At 48.2% G+C, this 14742-nt stretch overlaps 1 long non-coding RNA gene across 1 annotated transcript; it reads right to left on the reverse strand.

The window, feature by feature from the left end:
• Positions 1-9722: 9722 nt before the first annotated feature.
• On the reverse strand, positions 9723-13524 carry LOC146200541 (uncharacterized). Its single transcript, XR_014704833.1, has 3 exons — positions 13311-13524; positions 11420-11558; positions 9723-9813 (listed from the first exon to the last, which is right to left on the reverse strand). It is a non-coding gene; the product is annotated as an uncharacterized LOC146200541 (long non-coding RNA).
• Positions 13525-14742: the final 1218 nt, after the last annotated feature.

Raw genomic sequence — 14742 nt, forward strand, 5'->3', positions numbered from 1 at the left:
ATATTGCTTTTTAAAGTCTTAATGACATCAGTCGCAGATGTGTTAGGTATTGTCGCAGATATAAATGCGACGTGGTTGTTCACTTGCCGTTCGATGTTCTGGGCGCGGTGAATGTCTGCCACAGGAGTCGCAGTAGTTGTCTGGGACTGATGGTCCCCCCGGGCCGACCGCGAGATGTCTGCGAAGGACTGCGGCGCAGCTGATATTGTCGCCGCACGAAGCCGCTCCTCCGCCACGAATGCGCGAGCGCGGGCCTCGGAGGACTCCCTCCTCTCCGCGGCCCACATCTCGCGCAGGACCTCGGCGCGACCCCTCGTGTCCGATGCCAACGCCTTGTACTCGGCGCAGCAGGCGACCACTGCACCGAACAGCTGGGCGATCGACGACCGGAGCGCGAGGGCCAGCTTATTTTCTGGCGCGTTGATTATACGCGTCAGTTCGTCCTGCAGCTTGGCCACGCCGTCGAAGGAAGGCATGGCCGCGAACCCGAGGTTTAGACGCTCCGTCGCCGGAACCTCCGTCGCAGAGTTGTCCTCGACGACACCAGGCGACGCAGACCGTGTGGCCCCCGCAGCGTCGTCTGCACGTGGCGAGGGAGCGCCCGCCGATGGCGCATCGCACAGTCGGTCGCTCGTCCCCGGCGGTCGATCCTCAGAGTCGCCCCGCGGCGACGTCGCGGCACTGCCCGGGGGGTCCACGACGCTCGCTATGAGAGTGTCCCCGCCGTCCGAGAAAGGGGACGCCGATGCTCGGGACGGCGCAGGCCGGGCCTACGAAGTGCTCGACGCACTCGGCGAAACCGCGTGCACCGCCGCGACGCTTTCGCCAGATGTTGCGGGCGAGGCGGCCGCGGGCGGTTTCTTCGCCGACATGAGAGTAGGTGAATACACCGGGAAGCTTACCGGCGTATACTGTCAGTGTAGAGGGGCGGGTAATCTTAAATAGGCCCACCCTCGCCCCTCGCAGGAGAAGTCCCGGCCGCACAGAAAACGGGCCAAAAAAGACCAGCGGGCCGCAAAGGCCGGCAGCGAGGACCGCTCCCGCAACCGGGAGCACAGCGTTCAGGCGCGCCAAAAGCGCACCCGAACGATGGGACCGAAGGGCTCGGTCTCGGTGTCCGAGCGCCGGGAAGCACTGCCCGCCGCAGGGAAAGTCCCGGCGCGACTCGAAAACCGCCGGACGACCGCAAAGGGCGCCGGCGGGAACCGCAACAGGGTCCAGAAGCAGTGGAACTTGGATGAAAAAGTCCCAGTAATCAAAGGAGGATAGGCTGCGGGCAAGCAGCGATCGAACACAGGCACGGGCTGTTGCGCGTGTCTCGGGAGCGCTGCGCCGGCACGTCCGCACTCTTTCGCAGCTTCGAAAGAGTGCACGAGAACACTGTTCGAAGAGAGCGTCTCCATGAACTATGCACCGCACTGCTCCGTAAACGCCGAGTCTCTTACACTTGAAGGGAGCACGCGCACGAGCGTCCCTCTCTCGCGCCACCCACCGACACACCGACACACCACAACACGCGCTCACACAGCCGTATCCCGCGGTTAAGAATGGGCTATTCCAGTCCGTGTACGTCCATCCACCGTTGTCAGTGGGATGGCCCAAATGTCATGCCGTGAAGACCGCGAAGGCAGCACCCGGAATATTTAACATCCTCCCCGCCGAATGAGCGCTAGCTCATTAATTTCTGGTTTCCAACGGGTACAAAAGTACCACCTGGTAAACGGGTCATGCAGAATCGCGTTCTTCCATCTGGCCCAGGAAACTCCTCCCTGATGCGACCATTTCTGCGCCTGTTGGATTTCGAATGCGCAGAGCAGGCCCTCAAGTAGACACTTTTTTTTATCACAGTTGCGAACAAAGCGTCGCATCCAAGCTGTGACTCGCTGTAGGCGATTCAGATTGCTGAAGCACTTAATTTCTATCACCTGAAGAGGTGCTTGTGCTGTGATTGTTATTGGGCTCAGCAGACCGAGGGGATCAAAGATTCTCGCTGTGGCATGGATCACGAAGCGTTGAGTGTTCCTGTTGACAATAAGAAGCTCCAGCGCCGTTTTCAGGGAATACTTCAGCTCGTCGTTTCCTCTGTCCCACTCGAGCCCCAACGCTCTTGCCATGGCTGAAGTCGTCGTCGCAGTGTCAGCGCAGGCATTTCTAACGCCGTCAGCATTGAACCGTTGTAGGAGTTCGTTATTGGAGCTCCACTTTCGCCGTTTCATTCTGCTGAGCTCATTATTTGCTTTGCCTCCTCATAAAATTTCGTCGCCTGTTCCGTGTTGCTGACTCCGGTTATCAAATCTTCGACGTACAGGCAGCTTCCTAAGATTTGTGTGGAGTGAGAGAGGTCCTCAGAGACATTAGCCAGATGTTGTATTGTGGTAGCCAACGTAAAAGGACTACTTGTGGCACTAAAAGGCAATCTTGTCATGCGCCAGACCTCTATATCACCCTCTGATGAGCCTTCACTTGACGCAGATGAATACCAGAGGAATCGCAGTGCGTCGCGGTCCTCACGTTTGATGCCAATCTGAAGAAAGGCCTTCTCAATGTCGGCAGTCAATGCAGTTTTGTGGCATCTAAAATTCAGAATAAGCCGCAGCAGGTCGGGTTTTAGGTCGGACCGGTACTGAGGGCATCGTTAAGTGACAAGCAGCCTTGTACTTTCGAAGATGCATCGAACAATATACGAACTTTGGTGGTAGAGCTCTCTGAACGGAAAACAGAACGATGAGGCATATAATACACTCGAGACGAGGTGCTGTCGATTTCGTCGGCTGGAACCATTTTAGCAAAGCCTTTATCTAGGTAGTCACGTATGGCTGCATCATAGACCATTAGCCTGCTCTTGTTGGGTCTTTGACGCCGCATCAACCAGGCCAGGCGTTCTCTTGCTACAACTTCGTTGTTGGCTAGCCCTCGGTCAAGTGCCTTCCACGGGAGGCTCGCCTCGTATCGCCCATCGGTCAAAGTCAGAGAACGAGTGAAGTCTTCTCTCACCTGCTGCTTCTCGCTTCCTGGTAGGCAGCTGCTTGAGGAAATACCGAGGCTCTCCAGCTCCCAGAACGCTCGAAGTTCGTCTGACAGGTTGGCGTTCTTGTCACAGACGCTGGTGCGCAAAACGGCAATGGTGAAATACGACACACCAGAAGCACAAAGTGGTATCGGTCCTTGCAAAGTCCAGCCGAAGTCAGTCTTAAGTGCAACCAAGGGCCCTTGCACTTTCTTTACTTTTGCGTGCACAAAAGTCCAATAATAATCAGAGCCTATTAGAACTTCGATGCCTTGTGTGAAGAGGCGAGTTGGTGAGATGGTGACATCCGCTAATTTCAAATCAGCCACCTGATTCATCTCAAGAGCGTTTTTTGGAAGCAGCGGTTGGTCGGAGCAGATTTCTTCAATTTCGAGGGCTTCGATGCTGTGCTCCTTGCGGTCGTACTGGCTTCGTAGCCGGAGCTTCACTCGGCGTCATTTTTTCTTCATAACGTTGGTCGAGCAGCCGAAAGGGTAAATGGTCACTTCCTCTTCACCAATCACCTCAAGATCCAGTATTCGCGAAAGCTTCTCTGTTATAAACGATCTTTGACTGCCTCCGTCAAACAGACAGCGAGCGAGGCGTTTTTTTTCGGTCCGTCGACCCACACCTGCGCCGCCTGCAGCAGCACGGCGTTTTTATTTCTGTTGCTAAGAGACGCTGTTGAGTGCAACCCAGTAGTGGTCTCGCCCTCGGCGTTCGGTGCCGGTGGATCACAAAGCGAGGTGATGTACCGCCCCAATCGGAGTCGCATTGCCGGTTTTACAAATGTCAATAATATTCACCGAGCACTGAAGCATGCAGTGGCCCGAGTCCAGCGGATCTATGAAATTTACTTTCTGGGCACCGCCCCAATCGGAGTCGAATTGCAGGTTTTACAAATGTCAAATAATGTCCACCGAGCATTGAAGCGTACAGTGGCCCGAGTCCAACGGATCTATGAAATTCACATTCGACGTACCGCCCCAATCGGAGTCGCATTGCAGGTTTTACAAATGTCAAATATCCACCGGGCACTGAAGCTTGCAATGGCCCGAGTCCAACGGATCTATGAAATTTACTTTCGGGGTACCGCCCCAATCGGAGTCGCATTGCAGGTTTTACAAATGTCAAATGATATCCACCGAGCATTGGAGCGTGCAGTGGCCCGTGTCCAACGGATCTATGAAATTCAAATTCGGCGTACCGCCCCAATCGCAGTCGCATGGCAAGTTTTATAAATGTCAAATAATATCCGCCGAGTATTGAAGCGGGCAGTGGCCCGAGACCAACGGATCTATGAAATTTACGTTCGGGGTACCGCCCCAATTGGAGTGGCATTGCCGGTTATTCAAATATAAAATAATATCCGCCGAGCATTGAAGCGTGCAGTAGCCCGAGTCCAGCGAATCTGTGAAACGGATCTATGAAATTTACGTTCGGGGTACCACCCCAATCGGAGTCGCATTGCCGGTTATTCAAATGTAAAATAATATCCGCGGAGCAGTGAAGCGTGCAGTAATATCCCGAGACCAACGGATCTATGAAATTTACGTTCGGGGTACCGCCCCAATTGGAGTGGCATTGCCGGTTATTCAAATATAAAATAATATCCGCCGAGCATTGAAGCGTGCAGTAGCCCGAGTCCAGCGAATCTGTGAAACGGATCTATGAAATTTACGTTCAGGGTACCACCCCAATCGGAGTCGCATTGCCGGTTATTCAAATGTAAAATAATATCCGCAGAGCAGTGAAGCGTGCAGTAGCCCGAGTCCAGCGGTTCTGTGAAATTGACGTTCGGGGTACCGCCCCAATCTAAAGTCTCATTCCTGACAATGTTGGAAAATAAATTCAAAAATAAAGCGGAATGAGAAATAGCCTGCACCAGCTAAGCTATATCAGGCTTAAACCAATCAAAAATAAATGAAAAGGGCCCAGTCGGCCAAAGTGTTTAATTTAGTGGAAAAAGCCAATTGAAAAAATAAAAAGTGGGCACGGTAGCACATCTGTATCCTAAGTGTATCCTAAGGGCTCAGCGAGCACAGAGGTGGGCGTACCTCACAGAGCTGGTTTATTTCAATATAATCAATCGTTTCTTTTCTTTTTCGATAGAAGTGCCCAGGAAGCGACAGACAAAAATTAAAACACACACACACACTCAAAAAAAAAGAACACCAAAATAACATTTTATTGGTTCTTAAATGATGAGTAAAATTATTTCAAAGAATAAAAAGGACAATGAAACCGGATATATGGAATTTTATTTTTGTGTGTGTGTTTAAATGAAGAGTAAAATTATTTAAAAGAATAAAAAGGATAATGAAAGAGGAAATATAGAAATGATGTAAAGGAAAGAAGACAGAACGAATTTAAAGATGAGTAGATAATAGGCGGAGTAGAATGGAAATAGGATGTAAAAATGAAAATTAGGTAGGTAAGAGGAATGTTTGTTTAGGTTGAGTAAAAGAGAAGAGAGAATGAGGCTTTTGGGAAACTAGAAAGAAGTTGGAAAGGCAAAGAAAGTTGGATGAGATGTAGTAATGAAAAGTCATCTGGAAATTGGAAAATGAATAAAAGAGGACGAATTATCACATTGATATGCAGTGGAAGAGGGACATGAAAAATAAAATGCGTATAAAATTATTTGTTTAGGTGAGGTTAGGTGACTGTGTGATTTAAGTGCTGGGACGCTAGCGCCATTTAATCTTTTAATCTTTAAGAGTGATGAAAAGTATGTTACATTGTAATGAATAATATGTAGACTATATAATAAATTATAAATATGTACATATTTACAAATAATTTACAAATATTTACAAGCGCCATTTAATCTTTAAGACTGGTGAGAAGTGTTGTAAATTGTAATGTATAATATGCACACTATGTAATAAATTATAAATATGTACATATTTACAAATAATTTACTGAGCTCCCCTCCTCTACCTCGGATCAGAGAGGGCGGACCAATTTCGGTCCACCTCTATGGCCTGACAGGCCCTCTCGTAGTCCAGATGAGTGACAGGGGTTGTGTCTAGTGTAATTGAGTATACTAATTTCTTCCATAATTTGGTAAATTGTTGCTGACGGTGGAAACAATTTGTAATAGCAAAGCACACGACTTTTTGTTTCCAAGCCAATGTATGTAGTTTAAATTTTGATTATTTCCCAATTTAGGCAATTTATCGACAATAGATTTTGTTAGTGGACACATGGTCAAACAATGCGTTACGTTGCCTTCAGGATGTCCACAAGGGCAAGAACATGTACTACTTAAACCGAATCTTTTGAAGTACGCAGGGAATCTGCCGTGTCCGGTCAGCAACGTGACCAGTGGCTTTGGCTGAGGGAAATGATTGGGAATTTGTAATACACTTGGTATCCAAGAATAAATTTCGGTGCCTTCATTGTTATTTTGCCACCAAACAGCCCAGTTGGCAAGAACCACCCTGCGCATAAGAGCTCGGACTGCAATCTTTGACTGCACCGAGACTCTCACACGCGGCGATCGGCTCGCTCTGGATGCAACTATATCTGCCAATTCGTTGCCCAGTATTCCCTGGTGAGCGGGAACATGAAATAACCGGACTTGCCTACGGGAGGAGACCGCCGCTAATATTTGCTTTATCAAGACAATTCTGGGGTCAGTCGTGGTATAAACAGAGAGCGCAGTGAGGAGCGAAAGCGAATCCGTGTAAAAATACACCGGATGCGACTCGCGTGCGCTCTCCACACTCCTGACCGCCTCCTCGAATGCAATTCTGTGCCGTACGCACCTGATGCACCCTCAACACGGAAGCGGCCGACCGATGATATGCGGCCGCGGGGCGAAAAGGTGACGTACGCTGCGCCGGCAAATGCAGAAGTATACGAACCGTCGTTGTAGACGTGCGACGCAGGCGACGACGCCACAGCCGCCGCGGTCGCCACGTCTAGACGGACGTGTTCGAAAGAACAAACTTCTGCAGGATGCTGAAGACTGTCGTCATACGGCCGCTCTACCTCTGAAGCCCTGAACGAATGTGTGCCGAATGATGTATCCAATTTAAGTGCAAATAATGCAAACTCGGCGTTTAGCCGATCCAGCTCGAACTGGATAGGCGGCGCGCGGAGTAAAATTCGGAGCGCCCTCGTGCTAGTTGTGCAGTAGGCTCCCGTCAACGCCAATAACGGGGCCCTCTGCACAGTTGTTAGCCTAGCACGGAGTCCCGAATGGGGACACTCAGTCCACCAAACGGGAGACGCGTATGTAATTGCGGGCAGTACAACCTGATTGTAAAGTGCTCTGACCTGTTTAGGCGCCGGACTACCGCTTAGCCGCAAAAAGGTGCTAAGGCGGGAGGAAAGCAACTCAGCGCGCTCCTTGAGATGGTCGCCGTGCGCTATAAAGGAGAGAGTGCGGTGAAAGAAAACGCCGAGGACCCTGGCGGAAGGCTTGAATTGCAAGCGCACACCGTCAAGGCGAACGGTCGGAGGTGTGCGACCCATGCCTCCCCCAACAGGAGAGACCAGGACGCACACCGTTTTCTCCGCGCTGATGGTAACTCTCGCCCCTTTCGCCCACGTCGCCACTCGGCTGAGAGCATCCTCCGCCAAGCTTTGCAGCTCCCCCCTCTTGGGGCCAGGCACAAGGACGACGACGTCGTCCGCATAGGCCTGGAGCGATACCCCCTCTGGAATCGGCAGGTCGAGCAATCCACGCACCACAATATTCCATAGGAGCGGTGACAGCGGAGAACTCTGCGGGCTGCCCAAGGTGGGACGCGCTACCGCGTCTCCCGCTTTGCAGCGGTAAACCACCTCGCGGTCTGATAGAAATGACCGCAGCAGCGCGCAGAGATTTCTCGGGCATCCCCAGTCGCGGAGCGAGCCGACAACCAGCGGATGCCAGACGCTGTCAAAGGCGCCTCTGAAATCTATTGATATTAGTAGTGCGTGGAGGCCGGCTGTCCGCAGTTCTCGAATTTTGGTAACCAGGGCATGCAGAGCGTGCACTGCGCCACGCTGTCGTGTGAAGCCGAATTGATTCTCGTGTAGTAGTAGTGGATGAAAATTGACAACATTCCGATGAAACCCCCTGGGCTTCCATTCTTGGTCGTCCCTTGTAAAACATTTCCAGTTACCTCGCTATATGTTACTCGTATAGATTGCTGCTTATTGGCGGGCAGTTGATTTTTCACGCAATGAGCAATAAACTTCACTGCGCTCATTTGACTTAGTTTCTGGTTCAAATATTTTTGTCTCGGATACCTCCTTTTTTATTACACTACCAATAGAAACCAGCAGTAAAAATAAAAACTAAAGGGACACTTAAGCTCCGCCTTTAAGGGTATGATGCGACCAGTGTAGGCTACCACCCAACATATAAAGCCCTGCTTTAACCAAGCTGTATCAACATGTCTGCGTAGCCTAGGTGTAGCAAGCCTGACTCAGCATTGAAGAGCACTGGAATGTTGATTCGTATTTCACCTTCCCACCTCAAATGAACGACCGGAGTTAGCAGCTCCTCCTAACTTTTGGATATCATGTGGTCTCGTTAAGCCACACAAATCATCGAAGAATGTGTGTTCGGGCATGCCACTTGCCAGCGCCATGCTCTTGATGTTTCACTCACAACACAGACAACAAATTTTCATGTAATGGGGCCTTTAACGATATCGTAATTTTAAGCAATTTTAGCTAGAAATCTCGAACTAGTGCTCAAGGGGTTAAAGTGAAATTGAACTATTGTTGGATCAGCTTAAGAAGCCACAGCTCCTTCTCAAAGGAGACCCTCCTGGCAATACCATGGTGGTTAATTGCCTTTGACTTGCCAGAGTGACATTGCAGGTGGCTGTCAGGTGCAAGTGGATTATCTGCACATTAGCTTGAATACCATGATGACTGGCCCAAGTCGCTAAAATGACTGATTAGAGGAGCACGAGCTGCGTCATTCGAGTTGTAGTGCAAAAAGATGGCCTTCCGAGATCGATAACCTAAGAAATTGCTGAATATTAAACAAGCTAATGGATATCTCTTTTCTGATGAAAAGGGCTTTGCTATAGCCCAAGCGAAGTATGCTCAACATGAAGCATAAACAAAAGTAACCTTGCACTTCCGATCACTACAGCCTTCACAAAAACGCTTCCAAATCAATATACACACGAATGAAGTAACAGTCACTAAAATGAAAGGAAGCAGTTGGGATTTTTTTTCATGGTTGTTTTGACGAATTTAAGAAAATCGCACTGTCTGTATTTGGTCGTTTCTATTGAATTGACATTCATTTCAAAATATCATTATGCTACTAATTATGCAGTCTGTGAGCCCAGCCTCATAAACAGCATCCCAGCCACGGCAGCCGCTTTTCAGTGGAGCCGAAACGCAAGGGCTGTGTTGTCGGTGCACGCTAAAGCAGCCCAGGTGGTCGAAATTTCCAGAGCCTTGCACTACAGTATCTCTCATAGCCTGAGTCGCTTTGGACATTAAACCCTAACAGCCAACCAATCATAAAGAGCATTGCTTCTTGCCTATCTCTGAATTCAGTGACTGCTTACTTCATTCCCATGGATAATGAGCTCCTTGTTTCCCTGTCCCTGCACACTTCTCGATGGAAGTACATGACTTGTGGCAGTGCTATCATAAAGCTAGAACCAAGTTCTTGTGTGACCCTTAAAAAAGTTTCATCGAGAAAGGCAGTAAAGAGGACAACCATGCAGACACTAGACTAAAGCAACTAACCTGAGCCTCGATTGGCAGCGCAACTGCTTGTGTTGTACACGCAGCATTATTAACGGATTCCGTCAGCTGATTGACCAGCTCAGCAACATCTGAAAAAAACAAAAAAGGAAAGCTGGAACAAAACATACTATTTCATCACTAGCAGCAGCAGCCCATGTAACATTCACCACAGGAGAAAAGCCTTTTCTTTGCCCTTGACTGCATGACCAACCCTTTTCTGTCACCAAATGCGCCATTCAAAATTTAGCTGCTAGACACTGGCATCACTCACGCACTCAAGGCACCCTATCAGCGGTACATAATCTAGGGGATGCTGATAGCAATTGATGAAGCCAATGCTGACATCCCACTTCTGATCTCTTTGTTCGCTGTGGAAATGCCTGGATTGAATTAACTGCGGAGGACGTTGTAACTACAGTGCAACTGACGGGTGCTGCTATTGCTTAGAATGAATTCTTGGGTGCGAATGATGATGCCGAGATAGCTGTGAGCGCTTTAACAGAAGTTAGTCAGATCACATCCCTGAAACAGTTTGTCGGTAGCAAGGGCCTTGAAGAGGTCAGCATGCAATATACATGTATGGCGGCAGCAATACGCCATACATTTGGACAAAGGCTGACACTCGAGTGTGTAGCTGATACTCGATAGCCTATGCTTCACCTATCTCGTGTCTGTCTTTCGTGTCTACATTTGCTAACATGGTGTAGTGACCGAGTTAAGTTAGGCAGATTGCTGAGCCAGGTGCCGAGCTTGGACAAGCATAAATTTCCTGTTGTGAAAAAAAAAAAATACCACCTAAGTGATCAAAATGGCACAGGAAAATGAAGCGCATGCCATAAGGACTCCAAGGTCCAAGACAGGACGAGGCCACATATGATAATTTCATACAAATTTAGATTTCTTGGTGTCCCTCCTGCGCTCATTCTAGATGCACCTCATCATTTGCAGGAGACTCTGAGGTTAAAATCTGAGGGAATCAAGGGTTCCATTCAGATACGCCGTCCACAGTAATGCAAGAGCACCACAGACCTGCCGCAGCCATCTGGCTACAACTTATACCCCGTGAATGTGTTTGAACCTAATGCAGCTCTCCGGGTTCACTGGCGCGTTGTTGTCACCGGCCACTCCAGAACAGAAAGGAACCCGATCCCGCGCCTGTTTTTCGGCCTCGGCTTGAGCAGCGCAAACCAGCACAGGTGCTCACCTTGAGTGGCATTTGTTTACCATGCATTTTCATGCAGCTATCACCTACGACAACAGGCTCAATCTCAGATTCATGCCGATCCCAAGCAATGACATGTGACACGCAAGTCACTGTAACACAAACAAAGCATGCTTGCAGAGCAGGAGTGGCAGCAGTTCATCTGCTACGTGCACTGCAAGCATGGTGGTTGGTGGCGTCATGCAGCAGCGCCACGGTGTAGCTGAGCACTACTGTACACCACCTATAATGTGTCACAAAGACAACTACAGGAAGAACACCAATCCAAGTGTAGGGGCAACCTTATTGCAGCAACATAATCTTACTGGTGCTTTTACTAGGACGTGCTACAGACCAAGATATCTTATTCATTTAAGAGTTAGCACTTGAATTTGTTATGCTTTACGTAGCATCTGGTGACACAGCAAATAATTTCAGTCTCATGGCAATGGAGATCAGCATTCCAATGGCTTCAGAAAAAAGCGATCACATACCAAGCATCTGACGTGCTTCATCTCTTGCGGCCTTATATTTCTTCATTCTTTTTTTTTGCAGACTCCACTTCATTCTCAAGCTCCAGGACTCTCTTTTTTGCATCTGTTGGCTTAGACTTTTGTCACAGCTGCAGCTTTCCTGCAAAACGACATGTGGCAAGGTCTATTCACTAAATTGTATTTGCACTCAAATGCAGCATACAAAAATTATTCAGTATAACGCATTGTGCAGATATCTAGTTCCACACATGAGATTAGCAAAATAGTGATCAAATGAAGACCACTGACAAGAGAAACATAGCATGGACACTGTTTAGGGTTCAAAGCAACACTTCTTAAGGAGGAACATTAGCCCTTGAGCAAACCTTGGCACATAAAAGGACATGGTAATGTTTAACTGCGAGCTGACACCATCCAGCATCACTATTGCTCAAGTGGGCAGATCAGTAGTGGACAAAACAAAGGATGCATTTCCAGAAAAACAGTTTGAGCTCCCACGCATACCGTAAAACAGCCACTCTGCTTTATGGTAGGTTCATGGTGTTTTATGTCCCAAAGCGACTTAAGCTATAGCGATGAGGGATGCCATAGTGGTGGGCTCACCTGGGGTTTTTTAATGTGCAAATGACATACAGTACACAGTCAACTTGCATTTCACCTCCACTGAAATGCGGCCATGAATGCTGGGATTGTACCCATGTACAGTAGTGAGCTTTATGAAAGGGAGCACGCGATCCCGTGGCAGACAACCTCGTCCTGAACTAGTGGCAAAGCGCAACGGCAGCATTGAAAATGAAGTGGAGAGAGCGGTGCTCTTCCACCTGTTGGCCGTACCCCATGCACTGGGAGCAACTTTTAGATCGGCAGCTAAAAATCATTGCAGCATTATGCTTTGAAGTAGGATGGACAGTTGGGTGAGCTGGTACAATTGCATAGTCGGTGGAACAGCACGAAAAGACGAAACACACTCTCTTCTTGTGTGCTTCGTCTTTTCGTGCTGTTCCACCCACTAAGCATTATGCTGTTGGTAACTGATATCACTGTTTGCCTTGCTACGCTCTGACCTAGCGACCCAGCATAGTCTGGTAACTCAGGCAAAAGCGGCAGCCCAGGCCACTGCGGTCTTGGAATGGCGACTCCATGCACTGCACCCCCCCCCCCCCCCACACACACACACACTTCTTTTGTTTTCCATTTTTTTTAATTTTTGAAATAGTTTTCTCTCTCTGCGCAAAATCTGGAGAAAGGCTGGTAGCGAAGAAAGGAAGCATGTTTGATGCTTCAATAAAAAGAAACAAAGAAATGAACATGAAAATAAATGAATGCGACAAAACGTTGGGCGCTTTTATCTGCTTAAACTTCAGTCGCCTGCAGCTGTGAAAGCGTCCGTTTCGCTGCTACACTACCAGTTGTCTCAGAACGAACACCCTGGGCATCTTTAAAACTTGTTCTAAATCAGCTTCAATAATCAAGGAGCTGCCATTCTCTATGCCGCACCGTACCGAGACAACGGTAAGAACAGAATCTTTTTTTTACGGAGCCCAAATTGGAAGCCTACTCCTGTTATCACGAAACACCTAGTAATGCCATTTGCTGTGTAAACAGGGAGAATCAGGTCCTCGTAACGACAGCAGGCGCGTTTATTCTACTTCTTATTTCCACAAATTCTGTTCATTAGGCTTTTTTTTTTACGTAATTCCCGGAATCAACTGTCTGTCTACCCCGTGCACCATGTGCACTACTGTCACCTGCCGGTTAACACAATGCGGTCGTAATGCGGGCATGTAAACGACTTCGCGACACGACTCGCCGCGAGTAGCAAAGGAAGGTGTTTTCACCGGTGAACATTATTACGAAAACGAAAAGTGACAAGAGACGTTTGACTACTTACCCACTCCGAAGCTGAACGCAAGAGAGTACGACCCCTCCTTCCATTGGACATGTAGCACTCCTTGGTTCAGAATAATCTTCCAGTATATTGGATTATCGACCAGTTTCGCCTGCAGTTCTTTTGATTGTAGGTTTCTTACGGGGTATGCGTACCACTTCTGAGCAGTCGTCCATTTTACCAAGACGTGGTCGGCCATTTGCACTACTCACGCTGTGAAAACACGACGAACACAGCGAACGCGAACAATCAACTTCCTACAGTCATGAAATACATAGTGAAGTATGCCGCCGGCTGTTCTCACGAAAACGATAGCGCTAGAGTTTCAAGCGCCATTCCGAACGAATCAAAATTTTAAATTCACTTTTGTAAATTTAACAAACTTTTAAAATAAAAACTATGATTAAAAACAATCTTAAGAGTTTGTTTTTTTACTAATGATATGAGATGCGTAACAAACGCAAATAATTTAAGCAAATTGCTGTCACTAGCAACTGCAGCGCTCTTTTTTTTGAAGCGGAATTCTTGTGGTGCGTGTCAATCTTAATTGGTTTTACTCAACGTGAGAACGTTGGTTTTACTGGCAGTACTTGGCAACCTCGGCTGCGTGGGCTTCTTGTGCACGATGGTACCGACGTCGCCGACGTATTAATTGCTGGTCTTTAAACTGTGATAGGAGGTAAACGAGCTTGACTTTCGTGAATAGCGTGACATCCGGCACTAGGCATATCGTGAAGTGCATTTAACCGCAGGCTTTTGAAGCCGTTATCGGTGGTGCTGCGATAACCGCCTACCCGCCGCCTACCTCTCGCACGCACTGGAAGTGCCACCATGGTAAAAGCGTACTTGCGCGACGTCAACGTCGCGCCGTACCGAGGTGCACTAAATCACGACGAAAGCAGGCCGCGCTTGCTAACAGCTTCGCTGCGAGCCAAGCGTTGCCAGGCTGCAGTGCCGACCCAAATACTGAAGAACCCTGCCAGCCCTACGCCGAGCTTCGTTGCGTACCGTGTCAGAGTGCTGAAGCAGCGGTCACAGATGTAGACGCCGTTTCGCGCATGCATCGCCATCGAAGCAGCGGGCTGCGAAAGCGATGAATTTGAACCACCTGGCATTCTTTAACATGTACGAAAATTCTTGAATGTGTTATATTTTATGTAAAAAAAATTCATAGGGGCAAGACATAGACCAAGTAATGCCACACACACAAAAATAAGCACAAGAATTGCATGAAAAAAAAGTTATCTTTACACTTAAGAACAACGGGAGGAAGGGGTGAATATTCTTGGTCCTTGTGTGGTGACTAAGAAACAACTCGTGCTAAAAATAAGATCTAGCGCATGAAAAAAAAAAGCATGGATTCAAAATAAAATGAAAAAAATAAATAAAAATGTTTACTTGCACAGCAAAGAAACGACTGCGATTGTGTATATTT

This window comes from Amblyomma maculatum, chromosome 2 (assembly GCF_055883805.1).
Source record: "Amblyomma maculatum isolate TAMU_Amacu chromosome 2, ASM5588380v1, whole genome shotgun sequence".
In the NCBI taxonomy this organism is placed as follows: Eukaryota; Metazoa; Arthropoda; class Arachnida; order Ixodida; family Ixodidae; genus Amblyomma; species Amblyomma maculatum.